General features: G+C 35.4%; 1 long non-coding RNA gene across 1 annotated transcript in view; it reads right to left on the minus strand.

The window, feature by feature from the left end:
• The window catches only part of LOC140158256 (uncharacterized), a 68,524-nt gene extending 58,859 nt beyond the window's left edge, over positions 1 to 9,665 (minus strand). The window contains exon 1 of the long non-coding RNA XR_011859745.1: positions 9,637 to 9,665. This is a non-coding gene — a long non-coding RNA (uncharacterized lncRNA). The remainder of the gene's footprint in view (positions 1 to 9,636) is intronic.
• Positions 9,666 to 11,774: the final 2,109 nt, after the last annotated feature.

The raw sequence follows: 11,774 nt of genomic DNA on the forward strand, positions 1-11,774 counted from the left end.
ACCTATTATAATGACCTAAAGGAAAAATCATTTATGGTAACAATGAGCCTTGCATTGTAAGTCATGGTTAAAATGTGTTGAGTACCCACCCCACCCCCATAGGCCTACATAATATTACATACCGGTACCTTATAATATTTATATAGCACGGCTATAGCTATACATTTAGAAAGTAGGTCCTATAGCGCTAAATTATGACAAATAGGCCTACACAAACCCGAACGCAAGTCTGAAGGGTGTAATGAAAATGCCAACCCGCGATGGGGGGGTCATTCAAAATTCACCTGGAGATAGGAGGGACAGAAAATTAAAATCCCCTCTAATAACACGCGAATTTTTCTAGGTTTGGACAGTGGATTTTCCCATGGACCTCATCCTAGGTAAATAAATAAACAAACAAACAAACAAACAAACAGACAAAATGGTTTTCATAATCATGGAATCCATAGCCCCTATAAATTGAAATTGCAGGCTATCACGGGAGCAAATTTCCAAAATCCACCTCATTTACCAGAATTGGGGATTTGGGCTACCAAATCGCTGGTCAGGCAATCCTGGTTTTCAATGGAAAAGGGACCTGGGTTGACAACAATTGAAATATCGATTATTTCTGCTGGTTGCTCTCGAGGTAAAGTACTAAGTTTGACATTTTCGGAGCATGAAGGGAAAAGGGTAAAATAAAAACGGAAATTCTGACAAAACTATAATATATAGACCCACACGATGTGCTTTACAGAGGTGGGAAATATCTTTCTTTAGCAAACTATATTAGTTTGAGACGCTAAAAATGAATTCTGTAAAAAGCTCACGGGCGAACTAAAGGCCTATAAAAATCAAAAATATCACACTAAAAGACACAATTTGATGCTTAATTTTAACACCAGGATTTTAAAAAATGTTCATCCAAGCACTATGTTTTTATTTGACATTACTGAAGAAAAAAACAATTTTGCTTTATATTTGACCGAGAAAATAAATTTCATAGCAAAAAGGTGTATCTCGGAATTGTGTTGATTTTAACATGTATCGATCGACTTTTAGCGCGACTAAGCAGAACAAAAGATCGGTTGTCCTGCGTTTAGACTGATAGGTTCATTACAACATTTGATTGAATGGATTGAGTTACTCTAAAATGAAACGATAAAAACAAAGAATCATGAAAAAAGACACATACAAGATAAAATAATAAAATTATATAAACAATGTTAAAGATAAAATCAAGAAAATAGAGAATAAAATTTCCTCAAACCAGAAAAAAACATTGACAGACATTATAATCTGTCAGAAAATACTGCATGAGATTCGAACCATCAATCTTCTCCACAAGTTCTCTTTATCCTCGCACTATAGTCTAATGCTCTGCTCACTGGGCCACAACGTATCAGGTGAATGATTACCGCATTATCATGAACAAGTTTGTTCGATCTTGTTCATAATTATATGTGTCGATAGGTTTCACCCTTTAACTACACGTACCCTTAATGATCAGTGATAATAGTCGGCTTTTACAGGGATGGCGCTCTCTCATTTCCATGAACTCCATAGCGCCATTAGGCGAACGTTTACGGTATGTGTATGATCAAGAACTTTAAAAAATTCTTTTTCACTTCAGTGGTCTCATCTCAATCGTTAGTTCACTATTCCTTTAGGTCAATAAATTCTTGTTGATGAAGTTTCTTAGTAGATTTCTTAGTAGACCTAACCTTATTTGATAATAAGACATTATTTTAAAAGTGATCCTTAATCGTAATTATTCTTCAAGTTTTTGCACTTGCGGCAAGAGCATACTTTCTACAGGGCTTTAATATAAATCAGATTTTGTCATTGTATTTTCATCAATGAAATTAAAACTTTCATAGACCTATCCTTAATTGAATTTCAATCACTTGATATCAACATGAAGCATTGAACCCGAACTAACGTTTCCATTCTGTTATAGATTTTTAAAATGGTGTTCGGACCTGAATTCCAATGTAGCCTTTTTATTCGCCGTCGTATTTACCTACTTGGTAGGATGTGCTTGACCCAATTGAGCTTTTTATGCAGAGTACATATCCAACTTGAAAAAAGGGGCAGCAAAAGTATTCAAAATGGAAGCAGTTAGGAAGTTGAAAAGAGGGAATGGCTGTTCAGAAACAAAAGACTTTCTCCGATTGAACAAAGAGCATGCACATATTGAAGCGTTGTCCCATCTAAAGACCGGTAAAGATAACATAGATAAGATCAAACAGACAATAAGCAAAAAGAAACAAAATTAATATGCCCCACGATATATATCGTCTACCAAGTTAAAAAAAAAAAAACCACCACGGCTCACTTTTTGAAACTTGGTCCCATTTGTAAAAGGTATTGATTTTTAAATTGTAAATGGGAGATTTTGGTAAAATTCATTATTACATAATGCATACATTACATGCCTATTACTATTTCACATGTGGACTGCATTGGTAACGCGGGCTTTTCTAATCACAATCATTGACAATGTACTGATGTTAGTGCGTTTTGTGACTGTTTTTCCATGATATGCTAATTGAACATTGAAAAAAAAAACCCTGAAATTGGGAGCCTTTCTGATTCAACTATATTAGCGCCATAAATTATGGATGTAAGAGAAATACTTACAAGTATTATTTTTAGCCCATTAGCCCATATACATACTTAATTTAAATTGTAAATGCAGATTAAAATTATAAAATGTTTTCTTAAAAATACATATTTTTTTGTTATTACTCAACCGGGAATAAAGCCAAAACTTGATATTGTTAATGATATTCTCCATCCTTAAGCCATCAGGATTCTCTTGTGTTCAGCGAAGTATAATGGATAATTCATCACCCCCTATTATGACATCCGCTATTCCGTGAATTTGGCTTAGCAAAATGACACAGACACATACGGTAATTACACAGTAAAGTCATTATCTAGCACAAGTAAGTGGCATGGTAAGTCAACAAATATGAATATCAAAAGTCACGAGCAAGATATCCCGATCTGAAACTGTTTAGAACAACCAATTTATATTAACCCCATTATAGATGAAGACGTCTGTCTGATGCTCCAATATAACACATAACTCAATTCAATTTAGCAATTCAATTGATCCAATTTCATTTAATAAGAACGTTATCTAATATAGAGCTTAATTTTACGAATCAAGGACAATGCATGGGTAAACAAGTGCAAGGAAAATACAGGGTGGTTAAATAAGTACAAAAAATAAAAATTTAATTATGCAACTTGAATAAGGTGTATACAATTCACTTTGGCCACAAGTAGCTCTACTTAATTCATGTGTTTCGTTCAACCCCATATGAAAAAATGCACAGTTAATAACATTTAATGCATTCTGAAAAAGGTATCTTTTACCTGTGCAAGTACTACACCATTACTATCATATCATGAGAAAACAGTCATGAAATTGTACATTGAAGCTACTTAATTGTGCATGTTGTGCTAAGATCAATTGTAAATGTGAGGTATTGTTTCAAATTACATTACATTACATAATGCACAGATAACACATCTGTTACTCTTTTACATGTGGACTATATTGTTAACGCGGGCTTTTCAAATCTCAACTTTCAAGCCTGCATTATTGCATTTCGTGAATGTTTTACCATGCTACGCTAATTGAACATGTAAAATATACCTTTTCTGAAAACGTATGTGCCCAATATTTGTCATTGCTCATTATATTCTTTCTTACATTCTAAAATTGGGAACATGTCTGAATCTACTATATTAGCTCCTTTTTAGGACTTAAGTAAAGTATGTAAGGGTTATACTTAAGGACTAAGAGTAATACTTAAAAGTATCATTTTTAGCTCAACATACTTAAGTATGTTTTAAACTACAGCTTTAAACAACCTTCGTGCTATGCATACTCACGATCCCTGAATAACCATGGTTTAACCCCGATGGGGTTTTTCAGTTACAGTATGTAAATTATTCACATTTCGACCGGTAATAAATATTCAATATTCAAGTTTCTCATAATTGAGTATGGCATTTTTCGATATGTTCACGATAGCGATACCTTGAAATGCATTATGGGAAATTTCCCTTACACTCGGTGTTGTTTAATAAAGTTAAATCATGGAATAAACTCAACTAGCACTAACGTCGTACTATAGGATGTGATAGCTGACGACTTCAATCTAAACATTTTGTAATTTAATTAAATTTAATCGTGTAGTGAATCAAAGAACTGCGAAATGTAGATAACCTAGAGCTCTTTATATTTAATGCATTATGGCCAGAGTAAATGCCCATAGGTTACATGAATAGAAGTTAAGGAAAAGCGTTTTGCTAATAAACTTGGCATCTGTCTTCATGAGAAAAACAAACTTCGTATTTACAAACATTATCTGCGGAAAGTAGCTTGGTTGCAATATTGTCACTACAAAGTAAATGTAGTGGGAAAAACATTTTGACTAAAAAAATCTTGTAGTTTGAATGTAATAGTATCTGTTAGAAATATTCTTCTTTGCGATTTGTCTTTAATTTGTTTGATACATCACGTCTGTTAGAAGACAATAGGTCTATTCATATAAATCCCATAGGAAATTCTATAATCCCATATGAAAATTGCTAAAAAACGGCTTGTGCCCCCACCCAATCATGGTCGGTGCCCCCATATGATACCCACGCCACGCCACAGCATTTACCAGTGCCGATTGGTAACAAGATCACACTGGCGCCGGAAACTTTGACATTTAGGGGGAGGGGTAGGGAGAACAAATTTGGTATTAGTTTTACTTGAATAATACGCGAAAAAATTGTAAATTTCAGACTAATATATCTAAAATATAGCTTAAAGGAAGACGCACAGGGCAATTATTGCTTTGTTTTTATTATATTATGATTTTTAGGGAGATGTCCTCTACATGGAACAATTTAGGGGATGTCGACGTTTCCCTCCCGCCCGCCCTCCATCCACATTCCGCTACCTACACTCTAAATTACAAGGATTTAAAAATAAATCCTTAAGACTGTAGTTAGGGACCAATCAATTTTAGATTTAAAATTAATCTTATAGATTTGAATTTTAAATCTTAAAGATTTAATTTTAAATCTTAAAGATTTAATTTTAAATCTTAAAGATTTAATTTTAAATCTTAAAGATTTAATTTTAAATCTTAAAGATTTAATTTTAAATCTAACACTTGATTGGTCCCTAACTACAGTCCCTTGGGATTTATTTTAAATCCTTGAAATTTAGAGTGTATGGCGGCATTATGGCACATCACGCGTTTACATATCGAACCCATAGTGCTGTCTACTGTGTCATGTTGTATGCAGTCAGTTGTTCTTATCTGATATCCGCTTTAATAGGATTGCACTTCAAATGCAACGATTATCCTGAAATGATGCGTTGTAGTGGATTGTTAGGCTTGTCACGAACACTCAAGCAAAACCAAACAATATAGCCTATAGCCTACTACAAATTGACCTGAATTTGGGTTAAGCACGTGCCAATGTTTTAAAGATCCGTGCCATTGTGCAAATACTGCAAATAATGTACTTGTACGTTGAAAGAAACAATAGTCTCATAGCGTTGGGTTAACAGGTCGTTAAGTCATCTGTTCTAATTTATATTATGTTTAGCTCTAATTATGTGAGTTGAGGATGCTACATACAGACATAAGGCCATATTAGTCTAATAGCTGTTGGTATTGTCCAGGTCTAGAATTGAACATTATTATTGTGTTTTGTTAGCAAATTATTAAATGATCACAGCAAACAACTGTGGTCCAATTTGGTCCTATAGCGCTATCGGTGCCCCGAGAGGTAATGGCTCTTTTTATCGTACCCTGAACATTTATACAGTGGTAGTGCTATAGGACCAAATTAACTTTTTGAAAACTGCTAAAAAGTATACGTGCCTTAGCAAGTGTGCAAACACATCAAATGATTTATCCCCTATTCGATTCTAACCAACATGAACAGTGAGGAGCGAAGTCTCATGGGTAGACTTTATGACAAGTCCAGAAGTTAGTTAGATTTACATGAAAGGAGAGCATTTAAATAATACTGGCCGTTGAAAACATGCAAGCATGATTTGAACTGAATACGCTTGGGTAAACAGTGCAGGGCATCCATTGAGGTAGATATATTAATATAATTACAACAAAATTACACCTTAATAATATAGGTGTGGTGTGGATGCAATACATGTATGTGATTGTCATGCCCAAAGCAATATTGTGTCTTATTTAACTCGTATGACAAATACGCTCTGAGCATGACATCCTCATTGCAGGAGTTACATCTCTACTATATTTTTACCAGCTTCTAGCTCTCAAAAAATTAAGTATTACTCCCAACTGATAGTGGATATTTTGGGCGCAATAAAATCACCTAAATATCAAACAGGCGAATCTTAACAAAGATGAGCAGAAATCTTTGAATTAGTTGAAAAAGAATCCATCGTCATGATCGTGATCCAGCCAACAAGCGTCAAGCGACAAGATACAATAGTCATTGACAAAGATAAGTGCGAGGTGAAGGTTACAACCAGTCTTGGTTATTGCAAAAATCAGTTTCTAGCGCCACCAACGGTAGCAACGGCAGGAAAGAAGAAGAAGAAGAAGAAGAAGAAGAAGAAAGGTTACCAGAGTGCTGAAGACCTGCACAGCAGAAACTGTAACAGTTGATGTCACCAAAATGGATTTGGCATCAAACAGTATTGACAATCAAGATGAACCTAATACAACAAACGGAAACTATAGCATATACAGACCGTCTCCTGTCAATACATGTTTCATCCGTAGATGTACGGAATACAAAGCTAAAGTAACTGATGCTAGAAAATTGCAGACGATGTAATATAGTATTTCTTGCATAATAGACTTGTTCGAATTATTTTTGTCGATGTCTTTACTCTACCAAATATTTTACATAATAGACTTGTTCGAATTAATTTTGTCGATGTCTTTACTCTACCAAATTGATGTTAAATAGACAATACGGAAATGTCGGAAATTGCATACTCAGAACTGTATGACGAGTAATCGAAAGAAATAACTTGGTAAATTGAAATGATCAATGATTCAAGTTTGATTTCCCTCTTGTACGCTCAAATGTGTGTCGTTAAGATAATATGATATGTATCATCCGTCATTGCTAACTTACACAATATATGTCAAAAATTACTCCAGTTTGTTGCATCTCTGACAAAATTATGATTTATCTATGAACAAATGATTTCTTTTATATTTAGGTAATTCTAGCCGTGTAAAACGCACTGCATGGAAGTGCTTGCTAAAATGCAGAATATATAAATAAACTACTTCGGTTATCTTCGCCAAGGGTACATTTAAAAACTGATATTATTATGTCTTCCTCAAAGACACTTGCAGCGCTGTAATATAACGCTCAAGCAAAGCTTGTCCAGACCTAAGCAAATAATCTAACTTTTCACTGCACGTTTTCTATAACTCAATTTGAGCCAATATGCTAGCACTCTAACGGATCTTCTTACTGTTTTGTAAAGGAGACTCTATTTGTTTTGCTTCCAACGTATGCTAGCTAAAGTATGAACAAGGATTCTTTAGACAACAATTGCGGCGATCGCTGATAACAATTGCCGTGCAAACATGTATACGAGGGACGACAAGACTAAGTGATCATGCCATTGAAATACATGTGAAATTTATTTTCTTTGCGCGTTGTGAGGCCTTGTTGGTAGGGAGAGGGCGGTGGTGAGGACATGTCATTGTGCTCTTGTAACATTATTCTAAAAGAAAAAAAAAGTTGAAAGTTTCTGACGTTTGTTCCCTTCATTCAATTATCATGGCACATGGATTATCAAACCCCATGGAATAAGATTTTTAGCTTTCAGTCACAATGGTTAATTATGTAAGAAAAGAGGCTGTTTGAAAATTGGCACCTGAACTCATAGCAGTGAGGTTTTCTTTAACAAACACATGAATATGCCTGGCCTGCTGTATTTTTTTCTATTGACTCAGATGCAACTTTTAACACAGTTTAAAACTGTCTCTTTTTTTCATACTGATCCATTTTGACTGAACGCAATGACGTGTGACGCTATAATTTGTTCAATAGGCGTATTTATGTAAAAAGTATTTAGGGGGAACTTATAAGTTGTGCACCCTGTATGGTATATATTTTGTTGCGGTGTATTGATATCATAATCATCTTATAGTGATGTGCGCCCATAATCTGAGTAGCACAAGATGGCGACCTCCAGTAATAAATAAACCAGTGTTATCTAATAATAATATTAGATCTTTGTGTTCTGCGTAATCCATCCTGATATGTGTTCATAGTAAACACAATATGGTGTCAGGCGGTAGTTCTTCCAGAATTTTCATAAAATGGGCCAGAACAGCTCTACCCCATCCGCCTACTCGTCTTAAGGATAGAGTCCTCATTTTATTTTGACATGGTAAATTACAAATGCAAAATTATTGTACATGTATTTGCTTTCCTTTTTATATTATATCGCTTCTAAAGGTCAGTATGTTTTTAAAGCTTAAATCAACATCCTTATTCGAGTTGTACTAGTTTTCAAATGTGTTAAAACGTGTGAAAATTCATATTTTATAAAGTTGCGGTTTACAATTTCAAGATTTCAAGAGGGAAAAGGTGTTGAGCTACTTTAAGATACATTTATTTTTTCCTCACATTATCAAATGAAGAGTTCAACATAAGAAATGTGATTATTAAATCCTTCCCATTTCAAATCTTTTATGATTGCAACAGAACACACATGTCAAGTGACCATCCAATTAGGAAGACCCACTTCCAATTAGTTACACATTTTCAATTTAATGCATTTCTTGATTAAATTACCATGGCAGCGCAAACAAATTGTGTTAAACTGTTTGAAGATTTAGTATGGATTATTTATTACAGATATGAAATATTGAATATTCATTCTCAAGTCTTTTAAAAAATATACAAGATAACATCTAAATTAATGTGACTTAATCTGCGATGTAAGATATCCCAAGACTACTACAGACTATTCGCAACCAGTCAAAGTCCCCGTGTTTTGTATACTGTGAATTATCGCATATTCAGGAGGGCCGATTGTTCGAATGTGCCGTGTCTAACAATCACGCCAGCGTTGCGTGCCTTCGCGTATACGCGATAGAACTTTGCGTGTCTTTGCATTTACGCGAAAGACCGTAAAAATTACGCGGTACGTGCGTAGTAGTTTCATCTGTAGCATTTCATGGAACAATTGGCCCTCGTCGTATTTCATGGAACAATTGGCCCTCATTATCGGGTGATGCTGAAACTTTGACTGTTTGGAGTTTGTCTGTTATTTCTTTCGTCCATGAACACATCACTCTATAATTTGGTTCACCTCTTTGGTTTTGACCTCAATGCTCTTTCGAGGTTGCGCCGCAAGCGTGCCTACAAACCGCCCCTGTACACTTGGGGCGTTTAACTTAACGCGCGTGATTCGACACTGCGGCGAACTTGAGATGAACCAAATTACTTTTTATAGGCGAATACCGGCGCTTTCAAAGTTCTTGTTATTAATCTTATTATTATGTTTTCATTTGTATTATTATTATTATTGTTCGAATGTAAGTTCATACGTGCTGGTAATAAACAATTTCCAAAAGTTTAAACTGACTTTCAGCACAAAAATTCACTAACCTTGAATTTTCGACGTGTGACACACATCTTCATCAGAAGAAGTCCTAAGATGTTGTGATGGACTTGCCCTTTTGTTGATCATTGGCAACTTTTGGTCGAATGAGGGCGTTGTATAAGGTTGGCAATTGCAGTCCTTGATCGCGATTTAGTTCTGGCAATTTCTTCTTGATCTGGATTCCTTGTTTTTTTGGACACCAAAGTCTTGCGAAACGCTGACGGATCCGTGAGCATCTCCATCCACAGAAAACCTACACATACGGATCAATACCTCCATTTTGATTCACACCATCCCATCGCTCACAAATTAAGTGTCATCAGGACATTATTTCACAGAGCTGAAATAGCGGTGACAGACCCCGAGGAAAGGGTGAAGGAAGTTGAACATATAAAGTCCGCGTTAGGACGTTGTGGTTACCACAATTGGACTTTCTGTTTAGCCAAAGCTAAGGGAGGACAGTTTTTATGGTCTACTTAGCTCAGCAATGCTTTGCTGTCTTCGATAGCGCATTGTATCGGAGAGGTACCTGGCTTTTATCAGAGCCCACACCCATAAAAGCCTGTAGCAAACTCCGTCAGTCTCCGCTCAATTGTACACAGCGCTCCGATACCACGCTTTGACCAAATATCGATCGAATCTATTTTACGACCATGCTTGAATTAACAACCCCTTGAAACATAATTGCACTATTGACTTTCTATTGACTGCAAAACACGACCCCAGACATGCTTATTTAATGACCACTTGAGTAGTTGATAAGTGGGTCGTTATGTACTTACTGAACACAAAGGAAATTGATTATGGTTTTACCATCGACCGTTTTTTTAATCCTGCTGCTCTGCTGAACGCTCCGATAGATATCAGCAAACTCATATACTGTTTGCTTGTTCCTATCGAACGCTCTAGCGTACATGAACCATTATCGAAGACAGCAAAGCATTGCTGAGCTAAGTAGACCATAAAAACTGTCCTCCCTAAGGACAAAAGTAAGAACACTCCTGACCCTCCTACTAATGCCAACCAAGTAGAGGGAAAGAAATCGTCGACCTACATCACCCTACCCTTTATAGAGGGGTTGTCACAGAAGCTCCAGCGTATTTTCAAATCCTACGGTGTTGCTACAAGCTTCAGACCGCACAATACGCTGAGAAAACTATTAGTCTCACCTAAGGATCCCACTCCAACTGAGAAAAAATCAGGTGTGGTCTACGAGATACCCTGCAGCGAATGTACAAGTTCATACATCGGCCAGACAGGTAGACAACTCGGAGATAGACTGAAGGAGCACAAGTCAACTGCCCCAGCCGCAAACCCTCTGCTGTTGCAGAGCACAAAACAGAGTCTCACCACAACATCGACTGGGAATCCACAAAGGTGTTAGCCAAGGACGATAGAGAGTACCCCCGTTTAGTGCGGGAGATCAAGGCCCAGATCAAGAAGAAATCGCCAGAACTAAATCGCGGTCAAGGACTGGAATTGCCGACCTTATACAACGCCCTCATTCGACCAAAAGTTGCCAATGACCAACAAAAGGGCAAGTCCATCACAACATCTTAGGACTTCTTCTGATGAAGATGTGTGTCACACATCGAAAATTCAAGGTTAGTGAATTTTTGTGCTGAAAGTCAGTTTAAACTTTTGGAAAAAATTATTATTGTTATTATTATTATTATTATTTTATTATTATTATCATTATAATTGTTATTATTATTATTATTATTATTATTATTATTATTATTATTATTATTATTATTATTATTATTATTATTATTATTATTATTATTATTATTAATATTATTATTATTATTATTATTATTAATATTGTAACCTTACGCTAAATTCTGTAAATCAGAAATAATGTTTACCTATCTGCAGAATATACTGAGTATATTCTAGCAATTTGACCTGCGGGTCACCATTAGAGTTTGAAATAAAACCTTCCTTTTTTTAGTAGATACATTTGTAACGTACAATAATTCTTACATGTAAATTGCACTTAATTCCTCATGCAAACATTGCGGGATTGACTGTTTTCAACACACTAAACCAAAAACATATTAACATTTACTTATAACTTTCAATATAAGACACTTATCAGTGCTAATTTTAATCGATCCACGAGCCAGCGTAAAACATTTTT

The sequence above is a fragment of the Amphiura filiformis genome, chromosome 8 (genome assembly GCF_039555335.1).
Source record: "Amphiura filiformis chromosome 8, Afil_fr2py, whole genome shotgun sequence".
NCBI lineage: Eukaryota > Metazoa > Echinodermata > Ophiuroidea > Amphilepidida > Amphiuridae > Amphiura > Amphiura filiformis.